Source organism: Chinchilla lanigera, unplaced genomic scaffold (genome assembly GCF_000276665.1).
Source record: "Chinchilla lanigera isolate Chin_1 unplaced genomic scaffold, ChiLan1.0 scaffold00091, whole genome shotgun sequence".
NCBI lineage: Eukaryota > Metazoa > Chordata > Mammalia > Rodentia > Chinchillidae > Chinchilla > Chinchilla lanigera.
This window is the reverse complement of record NW_004955492.1, coordinates 8,661,812-8,668,652: the sequence shown is the minus strand read 5'-3', so window position 1 is coordinate 8,668,652 and position 6,841 is coordinate 8,661,812. Positions and strand designations below refer to the sequence as shown.

General features: G+C 45.9%; 1 long non-coding RNA gene across 1 annotated transcript; it reads right to left on the bottom strand.

The window, feature by feature from the left end:
* Window positions 1-416: 416 nt before the first annotated feature.
* LOC102018193 lies at window positions 417-5,973 on the bottom strand. Its single transcript, XR_264060.2, has 3 exons — window positions 5,904-5,973; window positions 4,725-4,877; window positions 417-929 (listed from the first exon to the last, which is right to left on the bottom strand). It is a non-coding gene; the product is annotated as an uncharacterized LOC102018193 (long non-coding RNA).
* Window positions 5,974-6,841: the final 868 nt, after the last annotated feature.

The window sequence follows — 6,841 nt, the reverse complement described above, 5'->3', positions numbered from 1 at the left end:
AAATAAATAAACAGATAAATAAATGAAGGCCTGATGCAGTGACACAGGCCTATAATCCCCAGCTACTCGGGAGGTTAAAGCAAAAAGATTACAAATTTAAAGCTAGCCTGGGCAATTTAGTGAGATCCTATCTCAAAAACTCTAAAGGGCTGGGAAAGTATCTCAGGGCAAAGGCCCTGGACTCAATCTCTAGCATCACAGAAACATAAAAATAAAATTAAAAGAGAAGCTAGGGATGTAGCTCAGGGTAGCATGTTCCTGGGTTTGAAAACGATGGAGGGCTGGGGATATAGCTCAGCAGCATAAGTGCTTGTCTGGCAAGCCTGAGGTCATGAGTTCAATTCCCAGTACCAAAAAAAAAAAAAAGTAATGTTGTGCTCGCTTCGGCAGCACATATACTAAAATTGGAACGAAAACGATGGAGAAGCCAAGCCCTCTGCACTGCAGACTCCGCAACCATCTCCCATGTGTGGTCTCACTCTCATGAGTGAGAATGTTTCTGAGATTGGTTTACTTTTATCATGAGACACCAGGAATCTTCTTAAAAGACACCTGGAGTTTCTTTTAATCGGGAACGGAACACTGTGGTAAGGAAGAGGTTTGTTCTCACAGAGTGCTAGAAGCAGGAGGCCCCTCAGGCAGGCCAGGGGGATGCGCAGGGCAACCAGGGGGCAGAGGGAGGGCACTGCAGACAGGAGTCTGTGGTGTGGTTTTCACAGAAGGACCGGAGTGGTGGTCAGCAGGCTGAGGATCTTCCATCTTGAGTTCCCTGAGCAGCTGTCCCCAGATGTCTGTACCTGGCTCAGGGGTGATTAGGACAGGTACTGAGCGGTTCAGGTGACATCCAAGGGTATCCTTTGCTCTCTCTAAGAATTGGTAACCAGGAAGGCCATCTTCCAGGGTCAATAAGCCCCCAACATGTCCAAACACTAGAATAAAAAAAAAATCCATAATGAGTATAAAAATATGCCTGCTGGTATTTGTCTCTTAACAAAAGCAGTCCATAAGCTCAGAACCAAATGTGGTGTCTACTTTACCGCCTTGAGGCATGTGTCTCATGCCCGGTCCATCTCAGCTTTTTGACCCTTGCTGTAGTCTCTTCACTTGTTTATATGTCATCTTTTATCACCTGTTCTAAATGATCCTAAGTCCTTCCTGGGACAACACTTTGAGCAGTAGGTGGGGTAGAACTATCACAGTCTCCTGATAGGCCCTCAATATTGGGAATAAGAGCTCACAAGAGTTTCATAAAAGCAGTCATGAACCGCACAGCACCACATCCCATGAAAGAGAACTCACCAAAGCCTATTGTGAGGTGCTGTGGCTGGTTGTACCCATGGCCCTTGTTATGCACTAAAATCAAAATGACCCTATCGTGGAGTTCAGCAGAGTTTGGGGATAAAAAGGGCTTCTCCTCCTATGGAGATCTCTGGTGCAGCAACAGTCAGCAGCTATCTTGGTCTGTTTGGTCTCTTACAATGAAATGCCACAGACCGTGGTTCATAAACTACAGACATTTATTTCTGACAGTGTTAGAGGCCCGACATCCAGGATCACAGGTGTCAGGTTCCGCGTCTGGTGAGGGTCACCCTCTGGTCAGTAGGCAGCATCTGCTCCCTGCATCTCACACAGCGGAGAGACAGAGAGCAAGACGCGTGCCCCTTCCACTTGCACCAGTCCCACCAGGCGGTGCTCCCACCTGACCTGGTCACCTCCCAGCGGCCCCCAACTCATCACCCTGAAGCTCAGGGTTCAGCATATGAATTTGAGGGGACACTAACATCCAGACCAAAACATTTATGATGTCCGTCAAGGCAACAGTCAAAGACATCGACTATTTTAAAAAGAAAACAGTTTATTTGCAAAAAAGGGCAAGGAAACCAGACTTCAATAAAAAAAAAATGTCATCCAAAGAAATTTTTAAAGAACATCAGTATTACTTAAATGGCTTAATGAATAATACAACAGTATGTAGTGTTTTTTAAAAAGCAATTAATAATAAAATATTTAAACAAACAAACAAACAAAAACAAATAAAAACTCCTCATATAATTATTCACAGTGCTGCGTTACTTCCCAAGTCAAAGACAAAGCTGCCTCTATCAGAGTCCAGGTTCTCAGGAAATGCTCAAGACTGTGTTATGTGGGGACCAGAACCAGACAGAGCGACTGTTGTTTTGTTTCACATGAAGGTACAAACTGTTTTTCCTGATTGTTTGTGATCAGCACACATGGATCATGGGGCTCAGCCACGTGCTGATTTCCACGTGATGCATCGTTTGTTTACATCTTGATCCGTTTCTCTCCTCATCACAGTATCATTTCAGGCCCTTCCTGCAAAATCATAACTAAAATCATATCTCCCCCAAGAGCACACAGTTTTCTGCTGCTCGGATCAGGTTGTTCACAGGGATACAAGGAAAATGTGGCTGTGAAAACAGGAAGTAGGTTCGGTTCACAATGAAAAGATCAAGAGTTCAAAGGTTGCTAAATTCTTTTCCCTCCTTCTCTTCACCTGCCCTGAGACAAACGAGTCACTGCGTCTGATCTTACTGGAACAGAACAATATCTGGAACCTTCCCTCCTGGAGCCTGTAACTCTTCATCAGTACAAAAGCTGTGCACAGAGCAGGGCATGGCCTTAGCTTTCACCTCTGAACCAGGAACTTCAAACCCACACCAGAAGCAGGTTCTACAGTTCCACCTTTTATCACCTTGTATAAATGATCCTAAGTCCTTTCTGGAACAAGACTGTAAGGAGGAGGTGGGATGGGATTTTGTTTGCAAGCATCTGCCTTTCCAAAAACAGTAATAAAGGCATTGAAATCACGTAAGGACTCAGAGAAAAAAGTCAAATGTGGTGGCACATGCCTCTAATCCCAGCACTCTGGGATGCTGAGTCAGGAGAATCCCAAGTTGGAACCCAGCCTGTGCAACTTAGCAAGACCCTATCTCAAAATTTAAAGAAAGAAAAAAAAAATTTTAAAAAAGCAAAAAACAGCCCTGAGGATGTAGCTCAGTGCAAAGGCTTCAGGTTCCATTCCCAGTAACACACAAACACATACCAAAGAATAACAATTAAAAAAAGGCCAGCCCAAGCCCTCATGTCACGACACAAATTTGAAACACTGAAACACTCAAAGCATGCTGAGATCTGTGCTTGTTCTAGTGTCAGTGCCTCTGCTAAGGATACGTGGAGTCCCTGGCCCTTTCTTGGGGGAGGAGTTGGTGGCAGTAAGGGCTCCAACAATAGCAGTGGGCAGAATGTGACACTGCCTGGCTCTCAGACCACTGGTCTCCACCAGGTGAATCTTTTGCTGGGGAGGGGTACTAGGGATTGAATCTAGGGCCTTCATACTGAGCTACATCCCCAGCCCTTTTTATATTTTATTGTGAAACAAGATCTCACTAAATTGCCCCAGCTAGGCTCAAACTTTTGATCCTCCTGCCTCAGCCTCGCAGAGTTCTAGGCTTACAGCCATGTACCACCATGCCCAGCCCAGGTAAATGTATTTTGAGAGTCATTTGCTCATCTTGTCCTTGGGCTGTCTGTTCTCCCCTCCTTGATCATGACACTGAAATCCCCTTGGCCATGTCCATGGTGGGACTCACTTTTCCCAGCCATTGTTCCCCAGGTCAGGGGCAGGTCCTTGGCTCCAGGCAGATTTTTTTGCTCCTGGAACTCCTCAAACAGAACTGTGCTTTGAAAAGGTTGGACCTACAAGTGCAAGTCTGGAGCTGAGGGTGTGTGTTCTCTAAGGGAGGCCAGAGGAACCAGAAAACCACCTACATGAAGGGAAGAATGAAACAAATGCTCCAAGTGGAGGGCAGCAGCCACAGGGAGGGCCCAGCCTGTGCAGCCGCCCAGCTCTTGTGAGGCCAGTGCTCCTGCATACCTCGCCAGGCTCCAGCACTGCTCAGCGTGGCCAGCTGGCTGCTCCTCACTTGCCACCGCGTCTCTTAATGCAGCCAAATACTCCTAAATGCTACTTTTATTGCCAAAAGCATTCTCCACTACCCAAAGGCATTTTTTCATTTCTTAGAACACATTCAAGAATGTTAATTTCTTTGGGGTTGGAAACAAATGCAATAGTTGAGTGTATGTGCGTGGTGTTAAGCCAGACTTCAGTTCAAGTTCTGGCTCTACACTTAGTACTTGCTGATGCCGTTTCTAGACCTTTCTTAGCCTCATCTTTCCATGTGCAACATGGGACAGCCGAGTTGCACTGACCTCCATGGGCTACCTTGAAATGCAAGTTTCACAGAAAGGTAGGAGATACATCTCTCTTCATACACTTGATCTTAGCCAAAAGGCCGAGAAACGATATCTCTCCTCATACGGAAAGAGATTCACAACCATCTCACTTATCTTTGACAAGATTAGAGAAATAGGAGCCCATTTGTTTATTTATATCTATTTGGATTGGGAAAATTCACATAGAAACATAGCAAAAATCAGCTCTCTGGGTGATTTCCATTTTTTTTTCTTTTTGCTCTATTTTCTCACTTGTCCACAGTAACAATAAAACTTCACATGTCATCTCTATTGAAGAAATCAAGGGAAATACATTCCTCAGTAGGGGCCTTGAAATCTTTTTCCTAAAGAGTGCTTCATTTGTCATGCTTGAAGTCAGATATAACCTTAAGGATCATTTCATTTAAATGCTTCTGTTCAAACCAGACTACAAAGTTGATTACAACAGACATTTCAAGAATGCAACTTACCTTGATCTGCAGTTTGCCTTGAAAGGCATCCAGGTATCCTAGGGATGAATGTGAGTAGAGGTGGGCAGGTGGGAGGACAGGGGCTGGCATGGACTCCGGTGGTGCATGTAGGTGTTCATGAACTGTCCTCAATGAATTTCTGTATTGTCAAGACTTTTTATAATAAAACATCAGGAAAGTTCCTGAATCCATTCAGGTAATGAGCTCAAGCAGTTCAGAAATAAAGTAAAACCTCTCTTGCTCTCTCTCACTCGCTCGCTCTCTCTCTCTCCCTCCCCCTCTCTCCCTCTCTCTCTCCCTCTCTCTCTCCATGTCTCTCTCTCTCTGTCTCCCTCCCTCTCTCTCTCTCTCTCTCTCTCTCACACACACACACACACACCTCTAGCAGTGTCCCGCAGGTACCCACACTACTCCCTCACATTTTCATTGAGACAAAAAAGTATTTCTCGCCAGCACCCAGCGAATTGAGAGAGCTTTGGCCTCCTGGTCTGAGTCCCTGCCATGGCTCGCTCCCTGTCAGCAGGGCTGCAAACACCTGACATTTCTCACCAGGCCAGCCAGGCATCCTGAGAGCTGGCAAAGGTCAGGAGTTGCCCTCCTGACCATGTTGATGGCAGACACTCGCAGGAAGAAAATTCATTGTTCCCAGCAACAAGACTTTTTCTTGCCAGCATAAAATTCAAAAATAGACTCCAACTACGAAGATGTACGTGCATGCAGCTGATAACGCGTAGAACTGCAAATCCTCTTGGCTTTGCATTCGGCAAGAAGCTTCCTCATGATCATGAGCCATAAAACATGGATATGCCCAGAAATTAGGGTGTGAAGTGGCCTCATAGACTGGTAAGAGGAGCAGACAAAACAGGTGTGCCTTTCAGCACACGGTCAGTGGCTACAAACAGGCAAGTCGTAGGAGAGAACATCGGCCAGTGAGCACATTATTCACACACCCCTCAAAAAAGAAGTTCAACTTTGCTAGTAAGCAAAGAAGATATATCAAGCCAGAAGTTAAATTTTTTTCACTCATCAAATTTCTAAAGGTTGAAAACATGATAATGACAGGCATGGGTTGGTAGGGGTCCATTCAACCCCTTCCCTCTTCCATGCCCACTGACCCTTTCTCTCCATTTTTTTTACTCTTTTCTTCTGTTTTTCTGCAGCCCAGGGTTGACAGCTTACCTGGCTTCAGTCCCTGTTTTCTTCTGGTTCCAGCTCACCGTCACTCATGTGGCTCCACAGCCAAGAGGAATTCATCTGCCTGGGAAGATGCCAGCCACGCACAGGCCAATTTGGAGAATTACATGGGCGGGAGTTAATTCTGCAGGAATTAGCACATGCACTATCTCCCACTGGAAACCTGGTCTAGAAAAAGCTCAGCTGATGACATATGCAACATTTCCTTCTGGTGAAAGCACAAGGCCTTTCTGCTCTCAGTTGCCACTTTCCAAGCAAAAACTGCCATTATGAAAAAAAAAGGAGTTGGTAAGAAAATAAGATGTGGATTCAGGTTCCCACATGCTCCCCTTTGGGCAGCACTTCATTGCAAAGTCACAGTGGGGACATCTGTCAAAACACTCAGGAGCTCTGAGGGTGTATGGGTCAGGGCAGCAGCAAAGAAGAGGGCTCTTGAGCTGCTGACCAAGACACAGGTGTGTGGTGCCTTCAGTTTAGATCTTTCTCTCTCTCTCTCTCCCCCCACCACACACACATACACACACATAGAGGTTTATCTCTTGATAAAACAGACCTTAAGGTTGCAGAGTGTGTCAAAGCAGGCATACAGTTTTACTCAGTTATCCACTGATTCACTAACTTTTATTGGGCACCTGTCTGACCCAGACACTGGATCTACAGAGACAGATGTGTCCCTTCCCCGAGAGCCTGTGTTCCAGTGAAGGAAGCAGATCAAACAGGAGGAGAGAAGGAAAACAACATATGCTACAAGGCCATAACAAGGCCCACCCAGGAGAGCCCCAGGGATAGCCATGTCCTGAATCCTCTGTTTCAAAACTGACTTCTGGGCCTCTCTAAGCCTAGAATGCCGGCCCCACCCAGGTGAGTGATTCCTGGAGACCTGTGGAGATCATACCCTCCCTAGGGCCCCTGCCAAGCCAGAG